This window comes from Mesoplodon densirostris, chromosome 8 (assembly GCF_025265405.1).
Source record: "Mesoplodon densirostris isolate mMesDen1 chromosome 8, mMesDen1 primary haplotype, whole genome shotgun sequence".
Taxonomy (NCBI): domain Eukaryota; kingdom Metazoa; phylum Chordata; class Mammalia; order Artiodactyla; family Ziphiidae; genus Mesoplodon; species Mesoplodon densirostris.
Genome location: NC_082668.1, coordinates 51456628 through 51483747, shown reverse-complemented (window position 1 = coordinate 51483747; position 27120 = coordinate 51456628).

Here is a 27120-nt window from a genome sequence, read left to right as displayed (position 1 = left end):
ATTATGTTCCATCTATCTATGTGTCTATTTTTGACCAGTATCATACTCTTTTGATTACTGTAGCTTTGTAGTTTAGTCTGAAGTCAGGGAGCATAATTCCTCCAGTTCCATTCCTCTTTCTCAAGGTTGTTTTGGCTGTTTGAGGTCTCTTGTGTTTCCATACACATTTAAAAATTTTTTGTTCTAGTTCTGTGAAAAATGCCATTGGTAATTTGATAGGGATTGCATTGAATCTGTAGATTGCCTTGGGTAGTATTGTCATTTTAACAATATTGATTCTTCCAATCCAAGAACATGCTATATCTTTCCATCTGTTTGTGTTGATTTCAAGTTCTCTCATCAGCATTTTATAGTATTCAGAGTACAGTACTTTGGCCTCCTTAGGTAGGTTTTTTTCCAAGGTATTTTATTCTTTTTGATGCGATGGTAAATGAAATTGTTTCCTTAATTTCTCTTTCTGATATTTTATTATTACTGTATAGAAATGCAATAGATTTCTGTATATTAATTTTGTATCCTGAAACTTTACCAAATTCATTCATGGACTCTAGTAGTTTACTAGTGGTGTCTTTAGCATTTTCTATGTATAGTATCATGTCATCAGCAAACAGTGACAGTTTTACTTCTTCCTTTCCAACTTGGATTCCATTTAGCTCTTTTCCTTCTCTGATTGCTATGGATAGGACTTCCAAAACTGTGTTGAATAAAAGTGGTGAGAGTGGGCATCCTTGTCTTTTCCTGATCTTAGAGGGAATGCTTTCAAGTTTTCACTGTTGAACATGATGTTAACTGAGGGTTTTCCATATATGGCCTTTATTATGCTGAAGTAGGTTCCCTCTATGCCCACTTTCTGGAGAGTTATTTTTCTTTTTTTTATCATAATAGATGTTGAATTTTATCAAAGGATTTTTCTGCATCTATTGATATGATCATATTATTTTTATTCTTCAATTTGTTAGTGTAGTGCATCATATTGGTTCATTTCTGGATATTGAAAAATCCTTGCATCCCTGGGATAAATCCCACTTGATCATGGTGTGTGATCCTTTTTATTGTATTGTTAGATTTGGTTTGCTAGATTTGTTGAGGGTTTTTGCATCCATGTTCATCAGTGATATTGGCCTGTAATTTTCTTTTTCTGTGGTATCTTTGATTTTGATATCAGGGTAATGGTGGCCTCATAGAATGAGTTCAGAAGTTTTCCTTCCTCTGAATTTTTTAGAATGGCTTCAGAAGGATAGTTGTTAACTCTTCTCTAAATATTTGGTATATTTCACCTGTGAAGCCATCTGATCCTAAACTTTTGTTTGCTGGGAGTTTTTAAATTACTGATTCAATTTCAGTACTGGTAGTTGGCCTGTTCATATTTTCTATTTCTTCCTGGTTCAGTCTTGGGAGAGGTTACCTTTCTAAGAATTTGTCCACTTCATCTAGATTGTCCATTTGGTGTATAGCTGCTCACAGCAGTCTCTTATAATTCTTTATATTTTTGTGGGGTCAGTTATAACTTTTTTTCATTTCTGATTTTACTCATTTTGGTCCTCACCCTTTTCTTCTTGATGATTCTGGTTAAAGATTTATCAATTTTGTTTGTTTTTTCAATGAACCAGCTTTTTGTTTGTACACAATTCTATACTTTAAATTTTAACTTAGTATATAGTAGAGATGAGTCAAGTTAAAATATGAGAATATTCTCCTTCTGTTCCTCCTTTTTCTTCTTCCCCTTTCCCACTTCCTATCTTCAAACTCCTCTTTCTTTTTCTTCATCTGCTCCTCCTCCTTCTAAAGCTCTAATATTTTACTAAGTGCATCAGCTTCAATTTATTTAACCAGTTTTCATGTACAGGATATCATAAAATGTGATAACACAATAAAGCCAGTTTCAGAAGCAGAGAGAATTAACCACCAGGCCATCATCAGTTGGACAAGCTTGGTTTAAAGATCAGTCTTTGTGGGCACTAGTACTGGGGGACACAGTGATGGGCAATTAGAATTAAGAATGTGAAACCTTACATAAATAACTTAGAGAGAATCATGCAAGAAGGGACCCTTTTTCTCATAACTTCCACATGGCAAGTGCACCTGAGTGTAATGGAAGCAAGCTGGAATCAAAATAGAGTAGACTCTCTTGACCGAGGGAGAAAATGTGTAGAGAGAAGTCAAACAATGACTAAATATTTGCCTAAATATGCATGTTTTCATTTGGGGGTGACTCAGAATAAATGTTAGTGATAAATAAATAAATAATAAAACAAGCAATTCTTATACTATGAAAGAAATTAACTGAGTGATAAGATAGTTAATAATAGGCATACAGGAATAAGTCAAGTAGACCACCTGAGATCTAAGATTTGAGAAAGAAGTACAAACTTGATATAGGACAGAACTTGTCTGAGGATTTAAAAATTCACTGCACATGGAACATAATTTAAAAAGGGAAGAGTTAACTTATATAAAATTTGGAAGATAGGAAAAAGCCAGATGAAGTTTTCAGATTAATAGTATAAGGTAGTAGTGATAATGGATGGGGTTTCAGTTTCCTGACTATATTGGATATTTTATTATTGTGTCTTTAAACATAGTAATAGTTTTGGGTGTCAGGCTTCCTTATATAATTTTATATAATTATATATTATAACATAATTTATATAATTTATTATAATATGAAATAATAATGTTAATATTAATGAAAGAACCAGCCTTCTTATTTTATAAAGACATCTTCTCAGATGGATATTGTTTTCCCTTAGCTCTTCAGAATCTATATTGCAGATTTTATTCATTTCTCCTTCTGAGCTATTAATATATAAACATATATAATTGCAAATACACATTTATACACATATGTCTATATACATGTATACTAAAGATATAGATAGATTATAGACATTCCTACAGCTCACCAAAATTTAACATTCTTTACCGGGAATATATTTATTTAAATTTACTCTTCTAGGTATCTCTGTTTTGACCTTTTTTGGAGTGATGTCTTTATTTCCTTCCTCTGCTACATTTATGATTTTTAAATGTCAAAATATCAATTGCTTTTAAGAGCTCACTCTCTCTTATTTCAATATTCCTTGATATTTCAAAAGCTTTCTATGGTATAAAAATTCTTGTACTTAAAAAAAAAAAATCCATGCTCTGGAATGGATTAAGCTAAAATCCTTAGGTTAAGACATTTCTTTGTTGATCTTGGTGCCATATATGTTTATGGCTCTATATAAATGATATAGATTGAATGTTTGTGCCCCCCCCAAAAAATTCATATGTTCAAATATTAATCCCCAATAGGATGGTATTTGGAGGTAGGGTCTTTGAGAGTTAGTCACAAGGGTGGAGTCTTCATGAATGGAATTATTGATTTCTTCCTGTATACTGATTACTTCCTATATAGTGGTCCCTTATGAAAGAGACCCCAGAGGGCTAACCAGCCCCTTTCCACCTTCTGAGGATGCAGCAAGAAGATGGCTGTCTGTCAGCCAGAAACCTGGCTCTCACTAGATACCAAATCTGCTGGCACCTTGATCTCTGACTTCACAGCCTCCAGAACTGTGAGAAAGACATTTCTGTTATTGTTAAGCCATTCAATCTATGGTATTTTTGTCATAGCAACAGAAATAGATTCAGACAATAGCCAGACAGATATCTAAGGGAAGAACACTCCTAAATAAAAGAGGAAATAGGTTCAGATTGTGTTTGGTTTGTTTGAGATACAAGGAGGCTCTCATGTCTGGAACAGGGAGAGCAGAGTCTAATGTAGATACAATAGCAAATTAATGGGCAACCATATTGTGAAGAGTATGACAGGGCATTTAAAGGACATTAGCTTTTTACTGTGAAAGAAATAGGGAGTGACTTCAGGGTAATGAGCACAACGGTGGCATGATCAACTTAAATTTAAAAGGGTTACTCTTGATTACTCTATTGAAACTAAACTACACGTGGATGGGCTTGGAGGTAGGTAAAGAATAAGTAAGAGAAACTTGTTTGAATATGCTTGAAATAATTCAGGTGTGAGATATTAGAGGCTAAGACCAGTGGAAGGAATAAGATGTAATCAGAAATTGAATATAATATGAAAGCATTCCAACAGGACTTGTTGATAGACTGGATGTACAGAGTAACAGAAAAAGATCAGTCAGTAGATTCTGAGGTTTTTGAGAGAACAGTGACAAAAGTATGTGAATGGGGAGCAAATAAACTGTGTCAAATACTGGAGGTTAAGATTAGATAGCTAACTGATCATAGTCATGTTGCTTAATATCAATACTCATTCTTACAAGCTTTTCTATTAAAAAGTACTTTAAGCATACTGATTTTAGAGACTATTTCATCATGCCAAAAAAACACATGTAAGAAGAAAATATTTTTAATAATATATTTCTGCACAAACAGAAAATTTTTTAAGAACCATCCCCCGCCAAAATCCAAAACCTTTAATAAAGACCACTTATTTTGGAACACGAATAATGGCATCAAGAGTCAGTAATTTCTACATGAGATAGAAAATATAAATGATATGATCATTGCTGACAAGACCCCTGCTTGGTTGTGGTAAATTACAATATTTATTTTTATATTAATAAAATAGATGTATTACATTTTATTTTTATTATACACATAGAAGTTTCAATTAAGTTTTATGATTATGATACAATATCTTTCTTTGTCTTAAGAATAATACAATAACAAAAATCTTCAGCAAAATAAAAAAAGCAAAATTGGAATCAAATTAAGGAAAATATCCTGTCTATTAAAGTATTCTTTGTATTAAACTTTTAATAAAGGTCAACTAGAGTATGAGGAAATAGAGTAGAGCCACTAAATCAATAATATTACAACACCAAAAGTAATAATTAGAGGAAATTTTAATTAAACACCTATCAGTAGAAAGACATCTTATTTTGGGAACTATAATACATTTAAAACAAGATTTAAAAACATCAAATGACCGATAGAATAATTATGAAAAGTTATATTTGAATGCATACATTATCCTGCAGGTGTGAAATTCAGATTACACTGAAATCATTAAAATAACATTTCTTTTTTGAGGGTAATAAGGAAAGGGTATTGAATTTGACAAAAATATCTGTTAATATACAAAGAATAGTACAAAACTTTAAAGTACCATTACACACACTCCTCTTTTCAAACAAGTGTGGTTTCAATATGTTTAGAACACTCAACAATAGTACTATACTTTGTTCTTCTCATCCACAGTATAAGTCATTCCAAGGGACTGTACTCAGATGCTAAGAGGGAAACTATACTCAGATATTAATAGGGAATTGTTCATTAAATTTCAGTAACCTCTCTCCCTTAGCCATACAAAGCATTGTGATTTTAGAGGAAAGAAGAACAGAGAATGTTTTAATCAATGAGCGGTGCATATTCTCCTTGTGGATTAAAATTTTCAGTATAAAGTATTTTATGCTTATTGTGTTTAACAGAACCTGTCCTCATTTTTTTCCTAATCAAAATTTTGTTATATTTTTTAAATGGACTTTGTACCCTCTATTGGTCCACACATTTTTTACCCATGAAAAATAATCTTTTAATTCAGCAGTCCCTAACCTTTTTGACATCAGGGACCCTTTCATGGAAGACAATTTTTCCATGGACAAGGGGGTGGGGGATGGGGAGATGGTTCAGGCGGTAATGTGAGATGGCGGGCAATGGGGAGTGTCAGATGAAGCTTCACTCCCTTGTCCACCGCTCACTTCCTGCTGTGTGACCCAGTTTCTGTGAGGCCCCAACCCCTGTGGCCTGGGAGTTGGGGACCCCTGTTCTAATTGATACTGATATCTCAGAGTAAGCTTAATTCATGAGTCAATGTAATACATTTATAATCTATCCATGTGAATTATATGTCATATATATAAATCTGCATGTATTTACATCTAAATTGGATTTTTAAATTGTGGGGTTAAAATTTCTCTTAAATTGAAGAGACAGGTACTAGGAAATTCTTATTCTACTTCCATATCTGCATTTCTCAATAACAAGGGGTATTAAAAACTTTAGTTTTTTCCCTGTAAATAACTCATAAATAACCTGAATAAATTGATAGAATCCATTATCACATGTCTCATCTGGGACACTGTACAGTCGATTCTCCCTTTAAATTTCAGTCTCTCACTTTTACAGTCCTCTTTATCTGCCACTTATGAAAATGTTCTGTCTAAATTTCTCCAAACCCTCCTCTATTTCAAAACGTGACTCTGCTTCATTGTGGTTTTGAGTTTCATTTTCCTGATGATTAGTGATGTTGAGTTATTTCTGTGCCTTTTTGAAAAAATGTCTATTCCCATCTTTTGCCAATTTTTAAATTGGGTTTCTCTTTCTATTCTAACTTCTTAAATTTTTTAATTTTTATTTTATATTGGAGTATAGTTGATTTACAATGTTGTGTTGTTTCCAGGTATATAGCAAAATGGTTCAGTTATACATATACATGCATCCATTCTTTTTCAGATTCTTTTCCTATATAGGTTATTACAAAATATCAAGTAGGTTTCCCTGTGGTATACTGTAGGTCCCTATTGATTATCTGTTTTATATATGGTAGTGTGTATATGTTAATCCCAAACTCCTAAATTATACCTCCCTAACACCTTGCCCCTTTGGTAACCATAAGTTTGTTTTCCAAGTCTGTGAGTCTGTTTCTGTTTTGTAAATAAGTTCATTTGTATCATTTTTTAGATTCCACACATAAGTGCTATCATATGATATTTGTCTTTGTCTGACTTACTTCACTTAGTATGATAATCTCTAGGTCCACCCATGTTGCTGCAAATAGCATTATTTCATTCTTTATATGGCTAATATTCCATTGTATATATACACCACATATTCTTTATCCATTCCTCTGTCAATGGACATTTATGTTGTTTCCATGTCTTGCCTATTGTAAGTAGTGCCACAATGAACATTGGGGTGCATGTATATTTTTGAATTATGGTTTTCTCCAGATATATGTCCAGTAGAGGGATTGCTGGATCATACAGTAGTTCTGTTTTTAGGTTTTTAAGGAACATCCACACTGTCCTCCATACTGGTTGTACCAACTTACATTCTCACCAACAGGGTAGAAGGGTTCCCTTTTCTCCACACCCTTTCCAGCATTTATTGTTCGTAGACTTTCTGATGATGGCCATTCTGACAAGTGTGAGGTGATACCTCGTATTAGTTTTCATTTTCATTTCTTTAATAATTAGCAATGTTGAGCACCTTTTCATGTGCTGCTTGGCCATCTGTACGTCCTTGTTGGAGAAATGTCCACTTAGGACTTCTGCCCATTTTCTGATTGGGTTGTTTGGGTTTTTTTTTTGTAACCTGCATGAGCTGTCTGTATATTTTGGAGATTTATCCCTTGTCAGTTACATCATTTGCAAATATTTTCTCCCATTCTGTGGGTTTTTTTCATTTTGTTTATGGTTTTCTTTGCTGTGCAAAATCTTTTAAGTTTAATTAGGTCCCATTTGTTTATTTTTGTTTTAATATTCATTACTCTAGGAGGTGGATCAAAAAAGATCTTTCTGTGATTTAAGTCAAAGTGTTCTTCCTATGTTTACCTCTAGGAATTTTATACTGTTCAGTCTTACATTTAGGTCTTTAATCCATTTTGAGTTTATTTTTGTATATGGTGTTAAAGAATGTTCTAATTTCATTATTTTACATGTAGCTGTCCAGTTTTCCCAGCACCACTTATTGAAGAGACTGTCTTTTTTTCCATTATATAGTCTTCCCTCCTTTGTCATAGATTAAATGACCATAGGTGTGGTGTGTGGGTTTATTTCTGGGCTTTCTATCCTATTCCATTGATCTGTATTTCTGTTTTTGTGCTGGTACCATACTGTTTTGGTGATGGTAGCATTGTACTATAGTTTGAAGTCAAGGAGCCTCATTCCTCCAGCTCTGTTTTACTTTCTCAGCATTGCTTTGGCTATTTGGAGTCTTTTGTGTTTCCATACAAACTTTAAATTTTTTGTTCTAGTTCTGTGAAAAAATGCCACTGGCAATTTGATAGAGATTGTATTGAATCTGTAGATTGCCTTGAATAGTATAATCCTTTTCAGAATATTAATTCTTCCAAACCAAGAACACAGTATATCTTTCTGCTTGTGTCATCTTCGATTTCTTTCATCATCTCTTGTTCCTGATCTTAGAGGAAATGCTTTCAGCTTTTCACCATTGAGTATGAATGTTACCTGTGGGTTTGTCTTATGTGGCCTTTACTATGTTGATGTAGGTTCCTCTATGCCCACTTTCTGGAGAGATTATTTTTTATCATAAATGTGTGTTGGATTTTGTCAAAATCTTTTTCTGCATCTATTGAGACGATTATATGGTTTTTATTCTTCAATTTGTTAATATGGTGTGTTACAGTGACTGATTTACACATATTGAAAAATCCTTACATCACTGGGATAAACCCCACTTAATCATGGTGTATGATCCTTTTAATGTATTGTTGGATTCAGTTTGCTAACACTTGGTTGAGGATATTTATGTCTATGTTCATCAGTGATATTGGTCTGTACTTTTCTTTTTTTGTGGTATCATTGTCAGATTTTGGTATCAGAGTGATGGTGGTCTCATAGAATGAGTTTGGAAATGTTCTTTGCTCTGCAATTTTTTGGAACAGTTTCAGGAGAACAGGTGTTAACTCTTCTCTAAGTGTTTGATAGAATTTGCCTGTGAAGTCATCTAGTCCTGGACTTTTGTCTGTTAGGAATTTTTAAATCACAGTTTCAATTTCAGTACTTGTGATTGTTCTGGTCGTATTCTCTATTTCTTCCTGGTTCAGTCTGTGTAGGTTGTACCTTTCTAAGAATTTGTCCATCTATTCTAGGTTGTCCATATAGTTACTTGTAGTAGTCTCTTATGATCCTTTGTATTTTTGTGGTGCCAGTTGTAACTTCTCCTATTTCATTTCTAATTTTATTGATTTAAGTCCTCTCCCTTTTTGTCTTGATGAGTCTGGCTAAAGGTTTATCAATTGTGTTTATCTTTTCAAAGCATCAGATTTCATTACATTGATCTTTTATATTGCTTTATTTGTCTTTAGTTCATTTTTTTCAACTCTGATCTTTATGATTTGTTTCTTTCTACTAACTTTGGGTTTTATTTTTTCTTCTTTCTCTAGTTGCTTTAGGTGCAAAGATAGGTTGTTTGAGACTTTTCTCATTTCCTGAGGTAAGATTGTATTGCTATCAACTTCCCTCTTAGAACTGCTTTTGCTGCATCCCATAGGTTTTGGATCTTCATGTTTTTGTTGTCATTTGTCTCCAGGTATTTTTTTATTTCCTCTTTGATTTATTCAGTTATTCATTGGTTGTTTATTGACATATTGTTTAGCCTACATGTGTTTGTGTTTTTTAGTTTTTTTTCTTGTAATTTCTAATCTCAGAGTTTTGGTCTGAAAAGAAGCTTGACATAATTTCAAGTTTCTTAAATTTACCTAGGCTTGCCTTGTGACCCAGCATGCGATCTATCCTGGAGAATGTTCCATGTGCACTTGAGAAGAATGTGTATCCTGATACTTTTGGATGGAATGCTCAATAAATATCAGTTAAGTCCATCTAGTCTAATGTGTCACTTAAGCCTGTGTTTCCTTGTTGACTTTCTGGATAATCTGTCCATTGAAGTAATTGGAGTGTTAACATCCACCAATATTATTGTGTTACTGTTGATTTTGGATTTTATGGCTGTTAGCATTTGCCTTATGTATTGAGGTGCTCCTATGTTGAGTGAATAAATACTTACAATTATTATATCTTCTTCTTGGATTGATCCCTTCATCATTATGTAGTGTACTTCCTTGTCTCTTGTAACATTCTTTATTTTAAAGTCTATTTTGTCTGATATGAGACTTGCTCCTCCAGCTTTTTTTGATTTCCATTTGCATGGAATATCTTTTTCCATCCCCTCACTTTCAGTCCCTATGTGTCCCTAGGTCTGAAGTGGGTCTCTTGTAGACAGCATATATATGAGTCTTGTTTTTCTTTCCATTCAGTCAGTCTATATCTTTTGGTTGAAGCATTTAATCCATTTACATTTAACGTAATTATCAATATGTATGTTCTTACTGCCATTTCTTAATTGTTTTGGATGTGGTTTTGTAGGTCTTTTTTCTTCCCTTCCTCTTTTGTTCTCTCTTGTGATTTGATGACTATCTTTAGTGTTGTGCTTGAATTGCTTTTTCTTTTTTGTGTGTGTATCTATTATAAATTTTTGGTTTGCAGTTACCATGAGGTTTTGATCTAACAATATATATATATATATATATATATATATATATATATATATATATATATATATATATATATATATATATATATACCCACACACACACACAAGATTGTTTTATGTTGCTGGTCTTTTAATTTCCAATGCATTTCCAATATCATGCATGTGTACTCTCCTCAAAACAATTTCTGGTTTTGATGTCATATTTGTGTATAGATGATTTCCTACCTTTACCTTATGATTGCCTTTACTGATGATCTTTCTCATTTGTAATTTTCTTGTTTCTGGTTGTGGCTTTTTCTTTTGCCCCTAGAGAAGTTCCTTTAGCATTTGTTTTAAAGTTGGTTTGGTGGTGCTAAATTCTCTCAGCTTTTGCTTGTCTGTAAAGCTTTTGATTTCTCTGCCAAGTCGGAACGAGAGCCTTGCTGGGTAGAGTATTCTTCATTGTAGGTTTTCCCCTTTCATCAATTTAAATATTTCATATTTCTCCCTTCTGACCTGCAGACTTTTTTGCTGAAAAATCAGCTGATAACCTTATGGGGATTCCTTGTATGTTACCTGTTGCTTTTCTCTAGTTGCTTTTAATATTTTCTCTGTGTCTTTAACTTTTTTCCATTTGATTAATATGTTTCTTGGCATGTTCCTGCTTGAGATTAGCCTGTATGGGTCTCTTTGTGCTTCCTTGAGTGTTTCCTTTCCCTTGATAATAGAAATTTTTGTTTATTACCTTTCCAAATATTTTCTCAGGCCCTTTCTATCTCTCTTCTCCACCTGGGACTCCTATAATGGTAATGTAACTACACCTAATGTTGTCCCAGAAGTCTCTTAGACTGTCCTCATTTATTTTCATTCTTTTTTCTTTATTCTGTTCCATGGCAGTGATTTCCACCAATCTGTATTCCAGCTCAGTTATCCATTCTGCTGCCTCATTTATTCTGCTATGGATTCCTTCTAGTGTATTTTTCATTTCAGTTTTTTATTGTTCATCTCTGTTTACTTCTTCTTTAAATATTCTAGCTCTTTGTTAAACATATCTTGTATCTTCTCAGTCTGCACCTCCATTCTTTTTCCAAGATCTTTGATCATCTTTACTATGATTATTCTGAATTCTTTTTGAGGCAGATTGCTTATCTCCACTTCACTTAGTATTTCTTCTGAGGTTTTATCTTGTTCCTTCTTCTGGAACATATTTCTCTGCCATCTCATTTTGTCTTACTTGCGGTGTTTGTGGTCTCCATTCTGGCAGGCTGCCAGATTGTAGTTTTTCTTAGTTCTGGTGTCTGCCCTCTGGTAGGTGAGGTTGGTCCAGGGGCTTGTGAAGGCCTCCTTGTGGGAAGGACTGGTGCCTGCCCACTGGTCATTGGAATGTGGTCTTTTCCCTATGGTGGGCAGGGCCGTTTCTAGATAGGCACGTCTAGAAGTGGCTGTGGGCTCAGGAAAACTTTAGGCAGCCTGTCTATTGATGGTTGGGACTGTGTTCCCACCCTGTTTGTTTAGCCTGGGGTATCTCAGCACTGGAACCTGCAGGCTGTTGTGTGAGGCCAGGTCTCAGTGCCAAAATGGCCACCTCCAGGAGAGCTCATGTTGAGGAATACTCCCTGGGGTCTTGCCACAAGCGTCCTTGCCCCCACAGTGGGCTACAGCCAACCCCACCTCTGCAGGAGACCCTCCAAGACCCTCAGGTAGTTCTGGCCCAGGATCCTGTGGAGTCACTGATTTGCCCTGTGTCCCAGTTCATGGGAAACCTTGTGTGTACCCTCCAAGAGTGGATTCCCTGTTTCCCCCAGTCCTGTGGAACTCCTGCACTCAATCCTCACTGGCCTTCAAAGCCAAATGCTCTGGGGGCTCCTTCTCATGATGCCAGATCCCCAGGCTGGGGAGCCTGATATGGGGCTCAGCACTCTCACTTCTGTGGGAGAAACTCTACAATATAATGTTTCCAGCTTGTGGGTTACCCACCTGGTGAGTATGCAATTTGATTATGTCACAAAAGCGTTCCTCCTATCATCTCATTGTGGCTTCTTTTTGACTTTGGATATAGAATAAATTTTTTGATACTTTATAGTCTTTTTTTGTCAATGCTTTTTCAGCAGTTAGTTGTGATTTTAGTGTTTTCATGAGAGGGGGTGAGCTCAAGTCCTTCTACTCCACCATCTTTTCTCCCTTCAGGAATTCTTTTAAAAGACCACTTCATCAAATTGAAATTACTTGTCCAAGGTCACTCAAAAAATAGTGGAGCTACGACACAAGCCTGGGGTTTCTAACTCTTCTTTCAGGGCTCTTTTCAAAACAGCCAAACACAGTGTTTAACAGCATAGGCCCTTCAGTGCACCCGAGAGAGCAGGAACTCAGGAAAAAATCAGGTAGATGAGCAAAGACAGAACCAAATTTGAATCGTGGCTCTAGTACCCCCCACTTGTGTGACCTTTAATAACACTAGAGCCTCAATTTTTTGTCTGTTGTGGAGGGTGGAGTTGGGGATGTAAGAGGTGAGTGGACCCCAGATCCTGTTCAATTATTGGAGTTGCTGTATTTTGCTGAATGCTCTTCACTATTTTCAACAGCAAAACATTTTGACTTCTTTTGAGCTAAAATCTTCCTCTTTTTTCTTTCCTCTTCAGATCCATTGTAAGACTAAGCTCTTGTCAGTCTTCGATGCTGGTTTATCTGTTTCTGTTCTTCAATTAGTCTCCTTTCTAAACATTCTTTGGCAATTCTCAATGTCTCATATATTTCTTGGAGTCTTAAATGGTGGCTTTTTGGAAGTAGTTAGCAAAACATCACTGAATAATCTGTAAAGAAAATATCTTTCTTAAACGAGGTGCAGTCTCAGAACTGTTTCTGTTTTCATTTTATTTCTTCTATTGAGTCATATGGGTTCCTTATCTTTTTAATATTATTAACCCATTATCAGATATATGGTTTGCAAACATTTTTTTCCCATTCTATTGATTGCCCTTTCATTTTCTTGATGATTTCCTTTGCTAAACAAAAGCTTCTTAGTTGGATATAATACCACTTGTTTATATTTTCTTTTGTTCCCTGTACTTTGGTGTTATATCCCCAAACCATTGCCAATGTCAAGGGACTTTTACCCTATGTTTTATTCTAGGAGTTTGTTGGTTTCAAGTCTTACATTTGTCTTTAATCCATTTAAAGTTAATTACTATGTATGGCACAAGATAAAGTTCTATTTTCATTCTTTTTCATGGCACAAGATAAGGTTCTATTTTCATTCTTTTGCATGTGGATGTCCAATTCTCAGCATCATTATTAAATCATCATTATTCTTGCTAAGACTTATTTCAGGAAGAGAGTCAGGATGGAGATCAATTGGAGTCAGTTATGGAGATAATGAGAAGAGAGAAGGGGGTGATAACCAAGTGTAGACATAAAGTTGTGTATATGATAGATAATGTTTTTATTCTAAGGTAAATTTTATTATCTTGATGGAAGAAAGTGAATAAGCAAGTAATTTTAAATTGTAGCAAATAACTTTTAAGAAAAGGAAACATATTGAAAAGTAAGTAAGGAATATTAGCATTTTGAGATGGAAGAACACATTGATGAAAATGTGACATTTGAGCTGACAACAGTTTGGGCATGAAAGATGTGACCCGGACCATATGTTTCCTTGATTACTCTCTTTTCCATTTTCCTTGTGTTCCCTGCCCCTGGGAATAATTTTAAGCATGGCCAGAGGAGGTATAATTGTAAAGAGTCAACTTGCTTAAATCAGCCTTTCCTAAATTTAAGAAGGAAAACTTTATTTTTTTCTCACATAATTTTTAGTATCCTATGGAAGTGATAACCTCAGAACATATGCTTTTTTAGAATTCATGTAATAATAGTATGTGCAATGTATTTGATATGCAGAGATTATTTGGTATAGAATGTTTAATTTCACATTATGATAATAGTTTTTAACAGCAAATTGCAATTTGTATACTATTGTCATTCTAGCCTATAAATCAAAAGGCAACATAGTATATTTTTTCCTATGCCATAATATTTCTCCCACCAGGGAAAGGGGGTAACCAATATCACTATAGCTGTGGTACTATGAATTTGTCAAATTAAGACTTGTTAAGTGGAGCACAGGGTGCCAGATGGTGAGCTGTGGTTCAATAACAGACCACAAGAGAAATTGAAATAGAGAGGGTTATTATTCACAGGTCCTGAAGGAAGTACCTGGCATGCCTCAAGGGGCCACATAGGGTTGTGATGGGGGGGTCAAGGTTGAGTGCAGAGAGAGAGCATTAGGACCTAGAGCACATGCCTTACTAGGGTCTGTGGGTGAAGTGCTTTGGGGTTCTAGGGATAAGGCCAGATTGGTCAACTATAAAAGAGCAGGATTTTACTAAGCCCCTTAGAGTTCTTATCTAAGGGACACATAAGGGGAGGGTGTTTGTTAGAAGCAGGGAGATTGTTGATCACAAGACTGTTGGGGAAGTCCATATCAGGAATTTACATTTACTGTGACACTATGGGCTGCTATCTATCTAGGTTATGCACTTGCATGAGGGTCTAGTGTCAGTTTAAGGTCACTGCTAGCCACTTGACCAAACAAAATGGATGCCAAGGAAGCAATACTATGGAGTGGATTAGCTAAACTCTTGACATGTGGCCAATCTGAAAGTCCCCTACCTCAACTTTCCAAGAGACATCATTAGAATTTTCCTTGTGAATTTACATAAAGTTGTGACAAGGCCTTTCAGATGATACTATTTCAATTTAGTTCTCCTATGCTAGTAATAACTTTAATGCCTCCTTTGACATGGGTGTTGTATTATGGGACATATAGAATCAACCATTTAAAAAATTCAAACCATTCATCTTACTTTTATTTATGTATTAGATTACCGACTAGTTTGTGAAAGACATATCCAAAAATCTATCTGTAAGCTATACCCAATCATCAATTCTAACCCTTGGGGTAAGGAACTGAAACAGACTTGGGGTATATTAGATTAATCCTCATTGTTATAAGGAACAAACCCAAACATACATAATGGTTCAGCGATGATATAAATCTATTTCTCATTCAGAGAAATTTCAGACTGGCAATTGATTTCTTCTAAGGGCTGATTTAGGAACTCAGTTTCATTATATACAGTGACTCCACCATATTTAGAGTGTCTTCTAATATAATGTGCATCTGCATCAAGATGATTAGGAAAGAAAAGAGAGTGGAGAAGCACATTTCCTTCTTAACAATATCTGTCTAATCATGTCCCACATCTCCTGTATACATGATTCATGGGCTAAACATGTAGGAGACCTCCTACTATATATATACATATATTAAAATAATTCATGTTAAGCCATAGACATAAATATAAAGTAAAATGCTAAAACACAGGGAAATATAGATTTTTTAAAGATTTTATTGAAGTATAGTTGATTTACAATGTGTTTAATTTCTGCTGTACAGCAAAGTCACTCAGTTTATATATATACACACACATATATATATATTCTTTTTCATATTCTTTTCCATTCTGGTTTATCATAGGATATTGAATATAGTTTCCTATGCTATACAGTAGGACCTTGTTGTTTATCTATCCTATATACTATACTAGTTTGCATCTGCTAATCTCAAATTTCCAATCCTTCCCTCTCCCACCCCCATTCCCCTTAGCAACCATAAGTCTGTTCTCTATGTCAATGAGTCTGTTTCTGTTTTGTAGATATGTTCATTTGTGTCATATTTTAGATTCCACATATAAGTGATATTGTATGGTATATGTCTTTCTCTTTCTGACTTACTTCACTTAGTATGATAATCTTTAGGTCCATCCATGTTGTTGCAAATGGCATCATTTCACTCTTTTTAATGGCTGAGTAATATTTCATTTTGTGTGTGTGTGTGTGTGTATACACACACATACACCACATCTTCTTTATCCAATCATCTGTTGATGGACATTTAGATTGTTTCCATGTCTTAGCTATTGTAAACAGCATTGCTATGAACATAGGGGTACATATATCTTTTTGAATTATCATTTTCTCCAGATATATGGCAACTCTATTTTTAGTTTTTTGAGGAACCTCTATACTTTTTTTCACAGTGGCTGCACCAATTTACATTCCCACCAACAGTGTAAGAGGGTTCCCTTTTCTCCACACACTGTCCAGAATTTATTTTACACTTTTTAATGATGGTCATTCTGACTAGTGTGAGGTGGTACCTCATTGTAATTTGATTTGCATTTCTTTAGGAGACTATTTTTGTGACTTGGCATAAACAAACAATTTGAAAACAGGTCACAGAAAGAAATAAGCATAAAAAACTGATAAACTAGAATTCATTAAAAGTAATAATTCTGCTCATTAAAATACATCATGAAGAAAATGAATATGCAAGGCACAGTCTGGGAGAAAATATTTGTAAAATATATCTGATCAAATACCAGTATCCAGGACATATAACAAACTTCCATAACTTAATCTAAAAATTGAAAAAGAGGAAAATATGTGAATAGACACTTCAGAAATGCATGGCTACTAAGAATTTGAAAAAAAATTCTCAACATACCAAGTCCTCAGGAATTGCAACTTAAAACCACAATGAAATACAACAGCATACCCACAAAAATGACTAAAATTTAAAAAGACCTATAACACCTGCTGTTGCCAAGGATGTGGAGAAATCTGAACTCTCAGACATACTTTGTGGGGATGTAATGTGGTGCACAGTTTTTGGGAAAAAAATGTTGACAGTTCCTTATAAAACTAGTCATTCATCTACTCTATGACCCAGTGTGATATTGTGAATTTCCTGATTGATAAGAGTGACAAAGGTATCTTTATATTTATAACAAATTCTTGTCAACCATACCTGACTTTATGTTAATGAGGTGATCTTTGGAAACTGCCTAAGGATGAGGACTGTTTGCCAGAGGAACCAACCCTGTGATTAGAGGGTTGGAACTTTCAGACCCATCCCCAGACTGCTGAGGGTAGGAGAGAGGTTGGAGATTGATTTAATCCCTAACAACCCAGAATTTGATCAACTTTGCCTACATAATGAAGCCTCCATAAAAATCCTAACTGAAGGGGTTCAGAAAAATTCCTTGTTGGGGAACACATGGAGGTGCCAGGAGAATGATGTTCCCAGAGAGAACATGGAAGCTCCTTGACCCTTCCCACATACTTGCCCTATGCATCTCTTCCACCTTGCCATTCCTGAGTTGTCTCTTTTATAATAAAATGGTAATCTAGTAAGTAAACTGTTTTCCTTGGCTCTGATAATTATTCTAGAAAATTATTGAATCTGAGGAGGAAGTCATGGGACCCTCCAGTTTATTACCAGTCAGAAGAACAGCTGATAACCTAGACTTGCTATTGGTGTCTAAAGTCAGGAGAGGGGCAGTCTTAGGAGACTGAGTCCTTAACTCTTGACCTGATACTAACTCCATGTAGATAATGTCAGAACCCAACTGATTGATAGATAAATAGGGAGATAGATCAATATATGACAAAACGAATATTAAACAAAGTAAAATATTAATGTTGATAAACTTGGCTGTATGTTTGAAAATTTTTTATAATTAAATATTAAAAACAATTTGGATTGTTTGCACTGACAAATAGTCACATTTTGCTTGTTAAATACTTAGTTGAAACCACAGTATTGCACAAACTTGAAATCTTGAACCTAGTTACATCTTGAGACTCTAATTAAATTTTATAATTTGAATGATTTATTTAAAAAATTAAGGTTTTGGTAGGTGTTTTATTAAAATATCTTAAATAGCCTATTTTTCTAATGTTTTATTTTTTCAAAAAAGTTATTCTTATGTTATTTTCTACCTAGAACTCAAAAGCACTTAATACATATTTACTATCTTAGAATTTGAGGTCTTTAATTTGTCTCTCTATTGTGATATACAATTATTTCAGAAATTTAGCTAAAGCTATTGCAGAAAACCCAGATGTTCTGTTAGAATCATATAGATTAGGAAAATCATTATGATTATTTTCCTCTTAAATATTGAAATATTTGAAGGAAAAACAACTTCCCCACTTAATAATCTAGAAATTATTTCCATTTTATAGGAAGAAATCTGAGATTCAAAAATATCAAGAAATTTCTCCAGTTTAAACGACAGAGTTTAATGGGTGCAATGGCACATCATGGTACTATCAGGAGAGCACTTACAAAAAGTACTAAAAGATAAAAAGATTTTTTAAAATGTTTCATTTAAAATCACATACAAAAACAGATCACTGTAATCAATTACCATATCAGAGTTAATTTGACTGTTACTTTTACAGAGTTGACAAATTTTAGGCTATTTTAACTGGGAAGAAACAAGATAATTACAGTGATGCCTCCATGCACTTGCAATTTTAGTATGCTCATTGGTTTCTGATTATAGAAATCCTGAAAATGAGTTTCTATGAAGTATTTGTAATTACAGTAAAATTTCAATAACAGACACTTAAGTAAATCTATGTGTCTTTTTAAATGAGTATCTATCTATCTAGTGAGAGAGATGGAATGATGGATCAAATTTCAATGTGAAATAAACTTAAAAGTTCAGAAACATGAGCTGGCTTGTGAAAAACTTTTGTAGTAAAGGTAATTCTTTAGGGAGGTCCCATTGTTTTGGCATTATCATCAAGAATGAGGTTTACAACCGGAAAAAATACCATACCAGGTAAGCCTTAAAAAGGGACCAAAGGAACTGTGCAACTGACAACAAAAATCCTGGGGATTGTTGACTTACATAGAACTTGAGTAGTGTTCCAAACCTTGGCTAGAGGAGAGCAGTACAGCACATTGTTTCACCTAGAGTATATACAGTGGGGGAAATAATACCTTAACAGGAAATGGTTATGTGGTTCAGAGCTAGAGACAGATCCTAGGCAACCAAATGGGAATAAAAATGTATACATTTCATTTGGGAGCTAAAATCATTCTACAGTGAAACAAATTCTTAAAAGATAACCTCACAGCACTGTTAATATATGTGATTAGTTTTAACACTGAGAAGTGTCATTTTTTTTCCTCTTTGGTTAAGGCCAAACTAGCTTAACTAAAACATATTTGGAATACACAGAAAGATGCAATTCTAGACAATTAATAAATGCAATTGATTATTGTGTGGGAAGATTGTGAATTGATTTCTCTAGTGGTAATTTAAGGTAGATTAAATTCTCATCTGTCAAGAGTAGTTTTATTTAGTTCAGGAATATAAAATAGAGAACTTCTTAAATGTCTTGAAGTTCTATATTCAAAGATCCACCTCCAAAATATATGATCATTTTTATAATATATAAGTTTTGTAATAACTCTAAAATTATTGTTAATGAAAGGATTTGATGCTTAAGTTCCTTTGATATAAGCAAAGGTAAGACTCCTCCAGATTGTTATTTATAGTCCATGCCCTTAAAAATATTACTTTACCTCAACTGTTTTCTCACTGGACCAAAGCATTAAGATAAAAGTCATAATTGAAATTTCCATCATAAAATCTTGCTTTAGAGTTACATTATCACTTAGATGTCAGTGTGAAGCAGCGCACACACACACCTATTTAATGAAGCATTGCTGGTCATCTGATCATTTTTTATTTGGTTTATAAATATGAGCGATTTAGGGAAATCTGCATGTTAATCCCAGGACAGTTTATTTTCAAAGAGACTTTAGCTTTTACTAATAATTTTTAATGTCAAAAACTGATTACTGACATTTTATATACAAGTAAAATTAATCATGCTATAATAAAAAGAGCAAATCTGACTCATTTCCTGTGAATCAAAATGTAGAAAGTTTACGATGTGTGTATAAATATTTACCTACAAAACAGGGCTGGATTTTACATTGACAACTATTGGTTTGGCAAAAGAGTTTTACATTCACTGGTTTCTTGTCAGTCCCACCCAAGCAGGTGCTGGAGGTTTTCCCTTCTTTAACTCCTTACTCCAGTGTGCTTAGTCGTGCTAAGTACTTAGTAGTTCTTCGTAGTACCATTGCATAGTAGAAATCACCAGTGAGCTTTTAAAAAAATACTGGTATATTGTTATCACCTCAGACCTGTTACAACAAAATCTTTTTGGAAAGAGGTTTTTGAGGCTTGGGCAATGCTGTTTTAAACTTATTACCATGTGAGGCTGATATGCATTCACGGTTGAGACTTGAATGACCTCCCAACACAAAGTATGGCCTTCAGGCTAATGCACTGCCATCATCTAGCAGCTTGTTAGAAAGACAGAATCTCAGACTGCACTCTAGATCTACTGAGTCAGAATTTGTGTTTTAATTAGATCCCCAGGTGATGCATTTGCACAGTAAAGTTTGAGGAATACTCAGTGAAATATGAGAGTTCCAGGCCATTGCAAAGGAGGGTTTGTCTGCTGGTAGTTAGGTATAGCTGAGCAAAGTGTATCAACTCTTTAAATAAACATGGAGGAAGATAAGGTCCTGGTTGAGGAGAAATCTTCCACATATGACAGACAGTGAGAAGGTGTGCTAGTATATCTCCATCTCACAGGCTATGTGGACTATAGGGATTGGGAGAATGTCATGCAGTCTCGGAACATTAAAAACTTGGAGTATATTTGCCATAAGATGACCAACCACTGGATGCCAACTCTGCACACTTTTATCTACATACCTTTATCCTGTGAGGTGAGCCCCACTTAGTCCTTCTGAAGGAAACCCTCTTTCTCCCCTACAGCTGTTGCAACCACAGTGGAGACTGATGGGTGACATGATCCGTATCCTCCTCTAGACTTTTCCCCATCTACTGTTTCTTGCATATATTCTATCTTGTTTCCTTCTAGATTTTAGCCTTTTAATCTTAAGAGCATTTTATTTTCCTAAAATGTCCAACTCACTCTTATAAGCAAAAGATTTGGCTTTCAAATAATTGTCCCTGTTGTAATTTTGAAATATTACTTAAAGTTTCAAAAGCACGATATCTTAGTTTCTTTCTCTATATAATCTTTCAGTAAGGTTTTGAATTATGAGAAAATGGCTGTCTGAATACAGGAAGGGAGGTGCTGAGGACAACTTTGAGGGAGGCTGGCGAATACATGTATTTAGCTGTGAATGGTGTGGATGGCTCTGGGTAGTTATGATTAAAATATTAGAAGAGTTCTTAGGTCTATTAATTTGTTCATTCCGTGCTTTGATATAGTTAAAGAATCTTTGTTTCTTTTTAACTCTTAGAGACTATACTTTTAATGATATTTGTTTGTTTAGTATCTCCTGTGAGGGAAAGTAAAATGCAATGTAATTTGTTCTGTTTGTTTTTTAACATCTTTATTGGAGTATAATTGCTCTGTAATGTTGTTAGTTTCTGCTGTATAACAAAGTGAATCAGTTATACATATACATATATCCCCATATCCCCTCCCTCTTGTGTCTCCCTCCCACCCTGCCTATCCCACCCCTCTAGGTGGTCACAAAGCACCAAGATGATCTCCCTGTGCTATGCAGCTGCTTCCCACTAGCTATTTTATATATGGTTGGTAGTGGATATATGTCAATGCTAATCTCTCACTTCATCCCAGCGTACTCTTCCCCCTCCCTGTGTCCTAAAGTCCATTCTCTACATCTGTGTCTTTATTCCTGTCCTGCTCCTAGGTTCATCAGAACCATTTTTTTAGATTCCATATATATGTGTTAGCATACAGTATTTGATTTTCTCTTTCTGACTTACTTCACTCTGTATGACAGACACTAGGTCCATCCACCTCACTACAAATAACTCAATTTTGTTCCTTTTTATGGCTGAGTAATATTCCACTGTATATATATGCCACATCTTCTTTATCCATTCATCTCTCAGTGGACACTTAGGTTGCTTCCATGTTCTGGCTGTTGTAAATTGTGCTGCAATGAACATTGTGGTACATGACTATTTTTAAATTATGGTTTTCTCAGGGTATATGCCCAGTAGTGAGATTGCTGGGTCATAGGGTAGCTCTATTTTTAGTTTTTTAAGGAACCTCCATACTGTTCTCCATAGTGGCTGTATCAATTTACATTCCCACCAGAAGTGCACAAGGGTTCCTTTTTCTCCACACCCTCTCCAGCATTTATTTTTCTTAGATTTTTTGGTGATGGCCATTCTGACTGGTGTGAGGTGATACCTCATTGTAGTTTTGATTTGTATTTCTCTAATGATTAATGATGTTGACCATCTTTTCATGTGTCTTCTGGCAATCTGTATATCTTCTTTGGAGAAATGCCTATTTAGGTCTTCTGCCTATTTTTGGATTGGGTTTTTTTTCATATTGATCTGCATTAGCTGCTTATATATTTTGGAGATTAATCCTTTGTCAGTTGCTTCATTTGCAAATATTTTCTCCCATTCTGAGGATTGTCTTTTCATCTTATTTATGGTTTCCTTTACTGTGCAAAAAGCTTTTAAATTGCATTAGGTCCCATTTGTTTATTTTTGCTTTTATTTCCATTTCTGTAGGAGGTGGGTCAAAAAGGATCTTGCTGTGATTTATGTCATAGAGGAAAACATAGGCAGAACACTCTAAGAGTTTTATAGTGTCTTGCCTTACATTTAGGTCTTTAATCCATTTTGAGTTTATTTTTGTGTATAGTGTTAGGGAATGTTCTAATTTCATTCTTTTACATGTAGCTGTCCAGTTTTCCCAGCACCACTTATTGAAGAGGCTGTCTTTTCTCCATTGTATATTCTTGCCTCCTTTATCAAAAATAAGGTGACCATATGTGTGTGTGGGTTTATCTCTGGGCTTTCTATCCTGTTCCATTGAACTATATTTCTGTTTTTGTGCCAGTACCATACTGTCTTGATTACTGTAGCTTTGTAGTATAGTCTGAAGTCAGGGAGCCTGATTCCTCCAGCTCCGTTTTTCTTCCTCAAGATTGCTTTGGCTATTTGGTGTCTTTTTTGTTTCCATACACATTGTGAAATCTTTTGTTCTAGTTCTGTGAAAAATGCCATTGGTAGTTTGATAGGTATTGCATTGAATTTGTAGATTGCTTTGGGTAGTATAGTCATTTTCACAATGTAGATTCTTCCAATCCAAGAACATGGTATATCTTTCCATCTGTTTCTATCATCTTTCTTTAATTTCTTTCATCAGTGTCTTCTAGTTTTCTGCATTCAAGTCTTTTGTCTCCTTAGATAGGTTTATTCCAAGGTATTGTATTCTTTTTGTTGCATTGGTAAATGGGAGTGTTTCCTTACTCTTTCAGATTTTCATCATTAGTGTGTAGGAATGCAAGAGATTTCTGTGCATTAATTTTGTATCCTGCTAATTTACCAAATTCATTGAGTAGCTCTAGTAGTTTTCTGATAGCATCTTTAGGATTCTCTATGTACAGTATCATGTCATCTGCAAACAGTGACAGCCTTACTTCTTCTTTTCCAGTTTGGATAATGTAATTGGATTCATTTGTTAGTGGTAAACACAAACATTTTTTACAGGCCTTTGAGTACTCACTACTTAAAAACAAAAATTGCATCTCTAACATGGTAATCTCCTTAATCTCCAAGAGATACTTCCTAATAGGCTAACTTCATGACCACAATTTATTACATCCAGAGCATCAGGATGATGTCTTTTCTCTCAGTAGGATGACAACTAGTTGGTATAGGTAAACACTTACTACATTTCAAGACTGTCTCATTACATCTTTTCTTCTCAGGGTACATATGGCCTAAATCAAATGAGATGCTGATCTTAATCTTGTTCAAAATACATGGATATTCAGTGTCAATATAATTTGATTATATCATTTTAAAAGAAAGTTAATGTTAAGCTGTGTCTACATAAAGAACTATTATTAAAAACATGTTTTATGTCCAAACACAAGTATATACTCATACTCAGTTTGATTGCAATAATAAATACAAAGTCATGGATCACTTACAGAATGATATCATTGAGTATATTACTTAAGCACTAAGTTGTCTGATAGAACCCACACACTTGGCCACCAAATATACTGGTGTGGGTTGTTTATGACTCTTTCTTTTACATCCAGTCATGAAGGGATCCAAGTTTCCTTGTTCTTTAGATGCTACTGCACCATCTCAATGCCTAATGTCCAACTTTGCCAAGATAGGAGAATCAGTTTTATTAATGCTATTTAATTGGAAGAGAAATGAATACCCATGTTCTTGTGTAAAGAGTAAGCAGGAAGTGTTTCTATCAAAGATATCATTGTATAAATATCATGATTATATATATATATATAGATATATGCTAGAGATATGTGTGTATACACATACATGTATATATGTGCATGCAGGTATATATATATGATGTACTCATATATATGTACTAAGTACATAAGTAGTGCTACATATAATGTATACATTATACATGAGTATATGTACATTATATGAATATATATATGAATGTGTGTGTATATGTATACTACTTAGGTACTGCTTGGACTCCATTTTTTACCTACCTTCATTCCTTTAATTAACAGTATACAGAGGGAGGAATCAAGATGATGGAGGAATAAGATGTGGAGCTTACCTCCTCCACAAATACATCAGAAACACATCTACAAGTGGAAGGAGTCACACATAACATCTACTGAATGCTGGCAGAAGACCTAAGACATCCAAAAGGGCAAGAAATCCTCCACATAACCAGGTAGGAAAAAAGAAAAAAGGAAAAAAATAAAAGAGAAAGGAATCTGGATGGGACCTGTGCCCCACGGAGGGAGCTGTGAAGGATGAAAGCTTCCCTAACCCTTAGTGGTGGGAAGATCAGCCTGGATGGAGGGGGAGCTTCAGAGCCTCAGAGAAAAACACAGCAAACGGTTTTCAGAGGGCAAACTGGAGAGTGATCTACACAGACAGTTGCTACTGCTGCCCTGAACTCCCCAACCTGAGACACTCATCCACTGGTGAGGGCAGTGGCTGGGTGCTGAAGCTCAGGCTTCAGAGGTCAGACCCAGGTAGAAACCTGGGGTTGACTGTGGGGAGACAGCCTGAAAAGGCTGGAGTGTGACAACTGAGGGTGTACTTGGAAGAGGCCTGAGCCCACCAGAAAGGCAAGGTGCAATTTGGGGTGGGGGGCACCTGAGGAGAGGGACGGGACAGCCATAGGAGTTTCTTTCCCTGTGCATGGGCTCTCAAACAACAGGACACAACCTACATGAGCTCTGGGGGTGGGTGCAAGCCACTGCTGACATCATGGGCCCCAGAGGAGGTCACAGGCTGCCACCACAGCTAGGGGGTCTGCTAGCAGGTGGCAATCACTGACCCTGCTGTCCCAGGTGTGTGTGGGCCACCGCCACATCTAAGGGACCCACAAGAAGATGCCAAGTGCAGCCCCTGCTGTTCCAGGGATGATAGACTACTGCCACCACTGAGAGACATGTGGGTGGGCGCCAATTGCTACCTCAACATACTGAGAGTATGCACAGGCCACCAAACCTACACACCCCATATTAAATGGATAACAGCCAGCACACACTGAGGAAAGAGGCAACAAGCATCCAAATTAAAACAGCCCCTTGATTCCATACAAGAACCTGCAGTAGAAAGACAAGCTCACCTCCTCTCCTGAAAACACTAAAATCACAACTACTGAACACCCATTGACAAAAAAGATTGGAATCTACTGAAAAGATATGCTACGTTTAAAAACAAAGAAGAAGCCCCAAAGAGATGGTAGGAGGGGAAATTTCATGACATAATCAAATTCCATAACTGCTGGATGGGTGACACACAATCTGGAAAATAACTATCTCAAAGGTTCTCACATAGGAGAGTTCTGAGCACCAGATCAGGCTCCCCAGCCTGAGGGTCTGGCAAAAGGAAGGGGAGCCCCCACAGCATTTGGCTTTGAAGACCAGTGAGACTTGAGTGGAGGAGCTTCACAGGACTGGGGATAAGAGAAATTCCATTCTTGGAAGGCACACACAAGATTTCACATGCACTGGGACCCAGCAGAAAGCAGTAATTCCATGGGATCCTGGGCTAGAAGTACCTGTAGGTCATGGAGGGTCTCTGAGGGAGGCGGGGCATAGCTGTGGCTCACTATGGGGTCAAGGACACTGGTGGTGGAGGCTCCAGGGAATATTGATTGCCATGAGCTCTCCCAGAGGTAACCATTTTGGCACTGAGACCTGGCCACACTCAACAGCCTGCAGGTTCCAGTGCTGGGACACCTCACACCAAAAACCAGCAGGGTGAACACAGTGCCACCCATCAGCAGACAGGCTGCCTAAAGTTGTACTGAGCTTAAAGCCACCTCTAAGCACACCCTTGACATGACCCTACCCACCAGAGGATAAAAACCTAACCCCACCCATCAGTAGGCAGGCACCAGTCCCTCCAACCAGAAAGCCTAAACAAGCCCCTGGACCAACCTAACACCATAGGACGCAGACTCCAGAAGCAAGAGGAACTATGATCCCGCAGCCTGCAGAAAGGACAAAACAAACACAAAAAGTTAGACAAAATCAGACTGCAAAGAAATATGTTTCAGATGAAGGAACAAGATAAAACCCTAGAAAAGCAACTAAATGAAGTGGAGATATGCAATCTACCTGGAAAAGAATTCAGAGTAATGATACTGAAAATGATCCAAGATCTTGGAGAAAGAATGGAGGCACAGCTCAAAAAGATACAAAAAATGATTAACAAAGTGCTAGAAGATGTAAAGAACAAACAGAGAACAATATACTAATCAAAGTGAAAATATGCTAGAAGGAATCAACAGCAGAATAAATGAGGCAGAAGAACAAGTATGTGAGCTGGAAGACAAATTGGTGGAAATCACTGCAATGGAATAGAATAAAGAAAAAAGAATGAAAAGAAATGAGGACAGTCTAAGAGATTTCTGGGACAACATTAAACGGACCAAAATTCACATTATAGGGTCACAGAAGGA